Below are 11,182 nucleotides of genomic sequence, written 5' to 3'. Positions count from 1 at the left end.
TGTTTTTTAGGTGAAGATATTTTATTTTATTTATTTATGTTATCTGCAGGGTTGTTTTGAGATATTTCTGGAGCACTTAAAATTAGCCTTGGTGGGATTATGTATGACATTGGAAAATACAAGAAATTGGAATGTTTCTTCATCTCTGGAAATCATTGTATGAAAACAAACAATATAATGCAAGACGTTGACAAAAAAATTATCATGCGTATTCTCAGAGATGTGAGAGAAGTTACAGAGTCGACGAGCACAAACAGGATGATGGTATGAACTGCAAATGTCCAAAGAACAAGCAGCGCTTCATAGATCAGGTTTCTCTCCCACACACGGCTGACCTTTGAGTAATCATTCTGTGTTGGTGGCTGCCGTGTGCATTCCAGGGTGGCCAGCAGCATCCCCTCCCTCTACCTCCAGGATGGTAGTGACACACTCTGTCAGTTGTAACCATCAATCAGGTCTCCAGACATTTCTAAATGTATCTGGAGGCACAAAATTGCCCCCAGTTGAGAACAATTATGATGGATAGAAGATATAGTAGTGAGGATACAAATTGTAATAGAGGTTTAAATGTGATGAATGGAAAATAAAAGAAATTAGAGGTTCAATCCAGAAGATCCCATGCCTGATTAATAAAAGCTCCAGAAAGAGAGAAAAGAGGGAAGAAAACTACCAAAGACATTGAAGACAAAATATTTATCAAAAGTGAATAACATATATTTCCAAATGGAAAGCATTCCTAGAGCAAATAGGGAGGAAAAAGAGGGGAAAGGCCTTTTCAGAATACGAAGGCTATTCATGTAAGAAGAACACCAGCCTGTGTGATCACGAGGGGTCGATGGGATCAGGTATCAGAAGATCCAAAACAAACAGTTATATCGATGTGAAGAAGACAGGGCAGAGTGGAGACCCAAAGCCTATCTGTAGACAATTGGACATCCCCTCACAGAAGGGTCACATGGAAAGGACGACAATTCAGCCAAGAGACAGAACAGCACTGATGAAACACAACATTTCTCTGGTTCTTCCCCCCCATTCTCCTCCCCCCACTATCATGACCCAAGTTCTGCCTCACAAATCCTGCTAGACCAGAGTATGTACATTGGTACAGACAAGAGTTTTCAATATGCAAAGCCAGGACAGATACCGCCCCCAGAAACAGTAATGGGAATAGTGACATCATGAGGGGAGGGGGAGGGGAGGGGAGGAGGAGAAAGGGGGAACCTATAGTAGCAATGATGGATGTATAGCACACCCTCTGGGGTGACAAACAACAGAAAATGTGGATGAAGGGATACAACAGAAGGTGTAAGATATATATATATATATATATTTGATCAAGGTTTCATGAGGGTGCAAAGGTGGGGGAGGGAGGGAAAAAAGAGGAGCTGATAATAAGGGTTTAAGTAGAAATATTTTGAAAATGATGATGACAACATATGTATATGTTTGCTTGAGATAATAGATTTATCGATTGTTAAAATATCTGTAAGAGCCCCCAATAATATATATGTGTGTGTGTGTGTATAAATGCATATGTATATATATATACCATAGTGAATGAAGGGGGAAGTGCAGAGTGGAGACCCGAGGCCCAAGTGTCAACCACTGGAGATCCCCTCACAGAGGGGTCTAGGGGAGGAGACAGGTCACTCAGGGTGCGATGTAGAACCGATGAAGAACACAGTTTCCCCCAGATCCTGGATGCTTCCTCCCCACAACTACCATGATCCGAATTCTACCTTGCAGGACTGGATAGGGCAGAGATTGTGCACTGGTGCATATGGGAGCTGGGGGCACAGGGAATCCAGGGTGGACGATACCTTCAGGACCAGGGTGTGAGGGGCGAGGCTGGGAGAGTGGAGGGTGAGTGGGTTGGAAAGGGGAACTGATTAAAAGGGTCTACATGCGACTTCCTTCCTGGGAGATGGACGGCAGAGAAGTGGGGGAAGGGAGACTCCGGATAGGGCAAGATATGACAAAATAACAATCTGGATTATCAAGGGCTCATGAGGGAGGGGGGAGCGGGGAGGGAGGGGAAAAAAAAGAGGACCTGATGCAGAGGGCTTAGGTGGAGAGCAAATGCTTTGAGAGTAATTAGGGCAGAGAATGTATGGATGTGCTTATACAATTGATGTATGTATATGTGTGGATTGAGATGGGAGTTGTGTGAGCCCCTAATAAAATGTAAAAAAAGAAAAGAAAGAAAATGATTAGGGCAAAGAATGTACAGATGTGCTTTATACAATTGATGTATGTATATGCATGGATTGTGATAAGAGTTGTATGAGGCCCTAATAAAATGTTTTTTAAAAAAGAGCCCCCAATAAAATTCTTTAAATAAAAAAAAAAGAATACTAGGGCTGAAGAGAACATACTGAGCATTTCTGGGAAGAAAAAGGTCACATGCAAAGGTTCCAGAACAAGAAGGCCATGGAATTTTTAAAATAATCCTGAAAATGAAAAGAAATGGATCAGTGTGTGGCAGATTAGAGGTCAAATTCTTTGACATTCCCATCAAGAAGTGGCATCTGGTCTCCCCCTTTGAATCTGAGTGACTTGTTTGACCAACAAAATGGCTCAGAAGCAGCATTCTGGGAATTCAGAGCTTGCCACTTGTACCTGGCCCTCTCGGCACACTTACTCCTGAAGCTGTGGGCTATCTTGCTGGGTTGACCCATCTGTTGCAATGGCCAACCGAACCCACAGACAACGCCAGCATCACCCTCCTGCTCGGAGACTTGCGTGTACAAGATGGAATAAGCGGAACCAGAGGGTGTGTGTAGACACAGCTAGGGATTTATAGTTACTACTTACAAGACTGATGAGGTTTGGTGGCCTCGTGATTAGGTACTGCGCTGCTAACGGCAAGGCCAGCAGTTCAAAACCACCAGCGGTTCTGTAAGAGACGGATGGAACTTTCTACTCCTGAAAAGAGTTACAGTCTCCAAAAGTCACAAGGGCCAGTTTCACTCTGTTCTGTAAGATCGCTATGAGGAGGCATTGATGCGATGGCGGTGAGCTGGTTTGCTTGGTTTTTATTTGCAGGATTAGTCATTGAAAACTTTGGCCTCGTGACAGAAATGACACAAGAGATGACAGGACAGAATTTTACAAAACCAACAACATATTCCTTGCAAATATTGTTTGCCAACAACAGAAACAGAAACCATGCAAATAGACCTCACTAGATGAATCACCAGGAATGAAATGGATTACATCTATGGAGACAATGGAGAAGTTAAATATCATCAAAACAAGACTAGAGGTCAATTGCTCATCTACAAGTTCAAGTTGAAGCTGAAGAAAATTAAAGTGAGTCCACAAGAGATAAAGTACAACCTTTGAGTACATCCAACCTGAATTTAGACACTAGCACAAGAATAGATTCGATGCTCTGAACACTAATGACCGAGGACCACACAAGCTGTGGGAGGACATCAAGAACATCATACGTGAAGAAATATAAAAGTCATTAAAAATACAGAAAGGAAGGGAAAAGGCCAAAATGGATGTCAGAAAAAACTCTGAAACTTGCTTTTAATCATAGAGTAGCTAAGGCGGGGGCGGGGGGGGCAGTGTGCAGAATGAACAGAACAGAAGGTTTCAGAGAGTGGTTCAAGAAGGCAAAATAAAACATTATAATGAAATATGCAAAGACCTGGAGTCAGAAAGTCCAAAAGGAAGAACCCACGCAGCATTTCTCAAGCCAAAATAAATGAAGGAAAAATTCAGCCTCGATTTAACAATACTGAAGGATTCTATGGTGTGGTAGTTACATAATCTGGTGTCAATTTGGGACTTGAGAGGATTAAGAGTGTAGGAATGGAGTCTAGCCTGTCAATCTGGAGAGAGTCAATGAGATCTCTATGTGGGCATGGCCTTCTCCTGAGAATTCTGGGAACTGCTGTATTTTTCCCTCCTTGGAGACAGGAGACACATCTCTCACTCTGCTCACTCCCTTGGAGACACTCTACTGACAAGACACATGGCACTACGCTGACAGACCCCATGCCCTGGGAACCGGAGAAGCCACGCGCAGACCCCTGCCAGCCCTATGATGCTTACGGTGCCACTGGATCTACAAGACTTCCCACTCACTGGCCTGTGATCTCCCTGCATTCAGCATCATTGCATTTTTTTTTTTTGTGAGTCTGAAGAGGACTTTATAGATCGGTGTCAGATATATGGGCTAATATTAGACTTAGGGGTTTGGACTGGACTGGATTGGGATGCTTTCTTAATGTACAATTACCCTTTATATAAAACTCTCTCTCATACACATATGAGAGTTTTATATAAATTTGTCTATGAATTTGTTTCTCTAATCTACCCAGACTAACACATATGGGCAACATATTGAATGATGCAGGAAGTATCAAAAGAAGGTGCGAATAATACATAGAATCATTGTATCAAAAAGATTTGGCTGAGGTTTAACCATTTTGAGAGGGAGCATATGATAAAAACAGCAATGTCAGTCGAAGGAAGAAGTTCAAGCCCCACAGAAAACATCAGCCAACAACAAGGCTGCAGGGTTCCCAGTGGAAAGGTTTCAACAAACTGATGCTGTGCTGGAAGCACTCATTCATCCATCCCAAGAAATCTGAAAGACAGCTGCCTGGACAACTGACTGAACAAGAGCCATATTTGTATCCATTTCAAAGAAAGGCGATCCAAGAGAGTGTGCAAAGTCTCAAACAGTATCAGTATCATATGCAAGTAAAATTATACTGAACATAATTTTTAAATGTTTGCCACAGTGCATTGACCGAGGTGCCAGGAATGTAAGCTGGAGTCAGAAGAGGACGAGGACTGAGGGGTGTTATTGTCGGTGTCAGATGGATCTTGGCTCAAAGCTGAGAATATCAGAAAGGTGTTTACTTGTATTTTATTGACTCTGCAAAGGCATTTGACTTTAAAACAAATTCTGGATAACATCGAAAACACAGAGGTTCCAGCGGACTCCATTGCGCTCATATGGAACCTGCATATGGACTAAGAGGAAGTCGTTTGAGCAAAACATGACTTCAACGTGGGAAAGGCGTACATCAGGCGGCATCCCTTCCCCACACTCAGTCAACCTGTGCGCTGAGCAGGCGCTCTGGGAAGCTGGACTGCGTGTAGGAGACCACGCATCAGCTTTCGAGGAAGACTTACTAGCAACCAATATGCAGGTGCTAGGCCTCGCTTCTCAAAGCCACAAAGGCCTTGAGGATCTTGCTGATGAAAAATCCAAGACTGCGGCCTTGCAACTCAATGTCAAGCAAAAGGGTCCCTGGTGGTGCAGTGGGTTCCGTGTTGGGCTCTGTCGGCATGGCCAGCAGTTTGAACCCACCAGCCCTGTTCTGTTCTCATAAACATGTACAACCTGAGAAACCCTACGAAGCAGTCCTGCTCTGTCCTGTAGAGTCACTCGGAGTCACATACGCCCAAAGGCGGCAGGCAGGTCGATAGGTAGGCAGGCAGGTAGGTAGGTAGGTTCAAAACAAAACAAAAACCCTCCCAACTGGACCAAGAGACAACATCATGATAACCGACAAAAGGTTAATTGTCAAGCGTGCATTAAACTTGGAGCCAGCATCAAGGATCAGGGAAACAGCAGGCTGGAAATCGTGTTGGGGGAGTGCTACGCAGACCTACTTCAAGCTAATGATGAGCAAAGATGTCGCCCTGGGGACTCTGATGACATTTTTAATCACCTGTTAGGCGTGTAAAAACAGGACAATGAATACAACCAAAGAATTGATGCATTTGAATTATAGTATTGGCCAAGAATATTGCGTCTACCTTGAACTGCCAGAAAAACAAACGAATCTCTCTTAGAAGTACAGCCTGAAGACTCCTTAGAAGGACAGAGTGAAACTTTGTCTCACTACTTTGGGCTTGTTATCAGGAGATTCCAATCTCTGGGCAAAGATGGCGTGCTTGGCAGCGGGTCAGAGAAAACAATGAAAACTCAACAAGATGGATTGTATAAACACAGCGGATGCAACTAGGGGCTCTCAAACATTTCGACGATGCTGAGGATGGCCCAGGACCAAGCCATGTTCCCTTCTGTTGGACACTGAGCTGGAACCCACTTGATGGCACCTAACAGTAACACCTTCCAGTGTGACCCTGACCAGGGGCCATTGTCAAGACCTGGGGAAACCGCTTTCTTGCCAAGAGAGGGTAACTGGAGGCAGCCTGGCTAGGCAGTGCAGATGGAAGTGACTGCTCAGGAGAAATAAACAAGTCCTCAGCATCGTGTCCGGTACCCAGCCACTCACCTGTCCGCAGTGGGCTGGGGACGAAGATGGTGACAAAGTCACAGAGGAAAGATCCTGTTGGCAGTGTGGCGGGATGGACTTGTAGCCAAGTGTGAAGACCGAGGTGGTCCTGGAGTTGGAGATGGGGATGGAGTGGGGGACAAGGATGAGCATGGGGGTGGAAGTGATGTTTGCGATGATGAAGGTGGAGATGAACGGGGAGGTGGGGGTTAAGTTGGTGATGAGGGTGAGGGTGAGGGTAGGGATGGGTACAGCAGTGGGGGCGGAATCGACAAGGACGGTGAGGGGGAGGAGGAGGCCTGCAGGAGTGATGGTGTGGAACCGTTGATGTCCATTGTGTGAGGACACACCAAGGACACTAACATTGGTTCCCTCGTAGTCCCTCTTGCTGGTGACTCAGCAGCCACAGGACAATTTCATCATTGACGGGATGCCAGCAAGGTAGACAAGGTGCACTGGCTGCCACTTCAAAGTCCAGTACAGAAGGCAGGAGTGTCCTGCACTGAGACCCTTCCACCCAGCGCCTGAGGCATAAGGGAGGCACAGGGCTAGGCCTCTGGCTGTGACTGGCCCTTTGAGTCCCCGGTGAACCAGGGTCCAAGAGGGGAAAGGAGGTGCTGCAGTACATGAGTCATGAGATTTTGCTCCAGGTTCTGCCTACACTCAGCACACTCATGACTCAGCTGAGTTTCTCCCAATACTCCCTCTCCCAAGGGGCTTCAAGGACCTTCCTTAGCACAACCAGGCATGGCGTGTTCGTTTGCATACCCGTAAGGCACACGCGAAGTCTTGTCCATTCTGCTTGTCCTGAGACCACTAGGGAGCTGCTGAAACTCCGGGGGAACTTCTATCATCCTTCCTCCAGTGCTCCACCTCCCCGCCGCTCACACACACGGACACCAAGGCTCAGGTGGGTCAGGGCGCCTGCCCCACAGCCCCAAAGCCTGCCAGGGGTGGAGGTGGGATTGCCCAACCAGCCCTCTCTCTTGCTGCATCCTGCCCCACCTCCCTTCCTCACAGCCTCCATGCGTTTCACACTCTCCTGACTCCTCTGGCCACAGACACATTTTGCATACCACACTCATGCCATCCTGATGAGGTCAAAGTCCTACCGTTCAGAAGTGTCGCCTCAGCAGTCAGGCACTTGAGAAATATGTCTGGAGCCTGTGTGCCTTGGGGGAGGCGCAAGGATGGAGCTGCCGGGGAGCCTTCCGGCATCCTTGGGCCCAGCCACTGTCCAGCTCAAGCCTCCTCATGGCTCCCAGCCCTTCACTCTTCCCCACAAGTCTTTCTCCTCCTCTTCCTGTGGCTCAGGGAGTACTACTGGTGGCGCAGCAGTCTGAACGCACCAGCTCGCCACAGGAGAGAGCGGTGGTATCTGCTTCTGCATAGATGGCGGCAAAGAACCCCACAGGGCAGTTCTTCCCTGTCCTGCGGGGAAGCTATGAGTCCCCCAAAAACAAACTCACTGCCATTGAAGCGACCTCCTGGCGGGTTTCTGAGACTAGCTGTTCACGGGAGTAGAAAGCCCGGTCTTTCTCCCATGCGGCTGGTGGTTCCAAACTGCTGAGCACGCGGATGGCAACCCAGTGGGTACCCACTATGCCACCAGGCTCCAGCTAAGAGTCAGCACGCCCTATTCTCAGGCCACATCCTCCATTGTCCTTGCTCTGTTCATTTGCAGAGGCCTCGGATCCCAAAGGCCTTTCCAGCCTTCATCAGGTGCAAATGCTGTCCATCCCAGAAGAGCACACCTGTGAGGGGCAGTGGTCCGGCAGTCAGTTTCCTCTTCTCGGGGCCCCTTAAGCTCTGTTCCCCACAGCCCAGGGCGGTGCTGGTCCTATTTTCTTTACCAATTAAAAGAGAAGGATGTCCTGGGCTGGGGAGGGGACCTGATGATGTCCAGGCCAGCCCTCTTCCCAGGTGTCTGCCAGCCTCCCTGGCTCTTGTGGATGTTATGCCAGGCACCCTTTCTCCCTGGGCCTTGGGCCATGGGGGGAGGTGGGGGTTGGAGAGAAGGGTGTGTGTGAAGTGGGGCCCATCTTATTTCAGCCCCCTATTCACTGTCAAGCCAGGGTCCAGGGACAATCTGCCAGGGGTAGTTGCTGTGGAGTCATCTCCGATTGCACAGAACAGCGTGTCCTGCTCCATCTGCAGGTGGTTCGAGGCCACTGTGCCCGTCCATCCGCCTCATGGAGACTCTCCTTCCATCATTGGGTGACTTGACCAGACGTGATGGCCTCTTCAAGTGGCCCGCCATGTGGCCCGCCATGATGACACATCTACAATCTAGGAAGGACGGCTTTCCTTCGCCCAAGTCCCACCCACTCCCAGTCTCTTCCCTTGTCTTAAAAAGCGGCGAAGTATTTTGTCCCACCAGCCGTAGTGGCTGCACCTGGCTTCTCGCGGATGGGCCTCCTCAGAGCCGCCCACCATGGCGTCGGAGCTCCCACGAGGCAGAAAATATATACAGAAGAGATGGCCTTTGGAACTTCAACATTTCCACCTCAGTGTCTTCTTCTGATATAACTATTGATCCGTATACCTATTCTCCTGATACCCTTGAATCTACACCAAATGTTTGTTCAGTGCCTGCCTCCCGGTATGACTACAATCAACCCAGTTGTGCCCAAAATTGTCCTCCCTTCAAGAAATCAAAGGTCTGCTTGAGAAAAAGACATATGATGAGCCCAAGTTTGCCAGCAGAAGAGCCGGTATCAAACCAGCTAAAGACTCCCACCATACACACAGTCATGAAGAAAATAGCTTTACATCAGACGTCTAGCGTAATAAACGAACACGCAGGAAATCCAGAATAATAGAGAAGAATGGTTCTACCCCCACGCTTGAGTTTGAATTTACCAGGGTGGATTTTCCTGAACTGCAAGGTCCGGAGAACAATGGTGTAGCAGAGATGCCAAAACAACCCAAATGGAGCCCTTTGCACTCTGCTACAACCAGCATCTCTCCTGAGAGAAGTACAACAGCTTGCAGGGCTATCAGAGGGGGAAAGAGTGGTCAAAAATGGAAATGCAACTCACTCAGTCGCTGATGATGATGCTGACAGCTCACCTTCCTACACAAGAGCGTTGCCTTGGACGCCAATGGGCTATGCTGTGCGGCAGACACTGTCTACAGAACTGTCAGCAGCCACTAACGACGTCACTGCCACAAAGAGCCTAAAGACAGCTGCTTCAGCAGCAGATCCTACAGTCTCCAAAGATTTACAAAGTGACAACCTTGAACCAAATGGAGTTTCAAGAGAGAGTAAGAAAAAGAAAGAAAAATCTAAATCAAAATATGAAGCTCTAACCATTCAAGAGCCACCGAGGACTGACGATGCTCACGCGTTCCCCAATCGGGCCATTGCTGCTGAAGGAGGAAACGGGGCAGAGGCAACAAATGCCGATCCAAACAGCAGCAGCAGAAGGATTTTAAGAACAGTGGAACGAAGAGTGAAATGCCAGTTCAGCTGGATTTGGGCAGAATGCTCGCAGCATGGGAGAACAAGCAGCACTCCCAGAATGCCCAGCAGTCTTCCAAACCTGGGGTGGTCTCGGTTGGTGCTGTGCCGGTTCTTTCCAAAAAAGCCACCTCGGGGACGAAGAGCCACCACTTGCAGCAGGTGCAGAATCTCAGCCCCCTAGACTCCAGTGCCCCGCCGAGGAAGAAAGGGAAGCAGCCAGAGGCTCCTAAGGCCAAGAAACCAACGTCGTGGAAGATGATTAGTTTGAAGGAACGGCAGGAGAAAAAGCAGCAGCGTCTCCAAGAAAATGTTGCAACTGACATGCAAGATGTTGACAGCAGTGGTGCTGACCAGTCCTTCCAGCAGGATGACCTTTCAGGGGAAATGGAAGAATCGCTCTCCTCCACTACTGTAGAAGAAAGAAGGTCAGAGGAACCATTCACACCTGAGCTCCAGAGCGACTCAGAAACCAGCCATCTTCGTCTCAACTCAACCAGCTTCCCGAAGGTTCACAGCCGGAGGGTCAGGGATTACTGCAACCAGATGCTTAGTAAGGAAGCTTATGCTTGTGTTGTGGATCTTCTAAAAGAACTGGTACCTTTCCAAGACCGTATGTATCAGAAAGATCCAGTCAAGGCTAAGACCAAACGCCGACCCGTCTTGGGGCTGAGAGAAGTTCTCAAACACCTGAAGCTCAAAAAGTTGAAACGGGTCATTATTTCTCCCAACTGTGAGAAGATACAATCCAAAGGTGGGTTGGATGACACTTTGCATACCATTATTGATTATGCCTGTGAGCAGAACATTCCACTGGTGTGTGCTCTCCACCGCACAGCTCTGGGACGCAGTGGAAACAAAGCCGTTCCTGTTAGTGTGGTCGGGATATTCAGCTACAATGGAGCCCAGGACCAGTTCCACAAGATGGTTGAGCTGATAATGGTGGCCCGTCAGGAGTTCAAGACCACGCTAGAAAGCATATGCCAAGAGCTGGCTGAAGAGCCTGGTCCTTACAGGTCACCCAGCCCACCCACTCAGAGATCAGGGGACTCTGGAGGATGCACACCCAAACCGCAGTGAGCAAGAAGAACCACATTACATTGACATCTGGAGAAAACATTTGGAAGCGTGTAAGGATGGGCCCGGGAACTAGAAGAAACGTTAGCGGCTTCAACTTCTCAAGTGATGAATTTGAAATTATAAGAAAAGAGCTGTGTGTGTGTCCCCGTGTGCGCATGCATATCCTTATTTTGGGTAAAGGGGTGGGTTAGAAAAGACTTTGTCTTATTCTCAGTTCTTCGTTGACCTACTGTATTGGATTCAACCATTCAATATGCAAACCAGGCAGAGAGAAAGACATGGCTTGGGGGCCACCGTACTGTGATGCAGCTCTGGGTTTCTGACCACACTGGATTTGCAGAATACTGCAGAAAACACGACACTTAGGTTG

General features: G+C 48.0%; 1 pseudogene; it reads left to right on the top strand.

Moving 5' to 3' along the window:
- Positions 1–8,678: 8,678 nt before the first annotated feature.
- On the top strand, positions 8,679–10,935 carry LOC142440228 (selenocysteine insertion sequence-binding protein 2 pseudogene; annotated as a pseudogene).
- Positions 10,936–11,182: the final 247 nt, after the last annotated feature.

Source organism: Tenrec ecaudatus, chromosome 2 (assembly GCF_050624435.1).
Source record: "Tenrec ecaudatus isolate mTenEca1 chromosome 2, mTenEca1.hap1, whole genome shotgun sequence".
NCBI classification, from domain to species: domain Eukaryota; kingdom Metazoa; phylum Chordata; class Mammalia; order Afrosoricida; family Tenrecidae; genus Tenrec; species Tenrec ecaudatus.
Note: the sequence above shows the minus strand (reverse complement) of the source record. Positions and strands in the feature narration are given on the sequence as shown.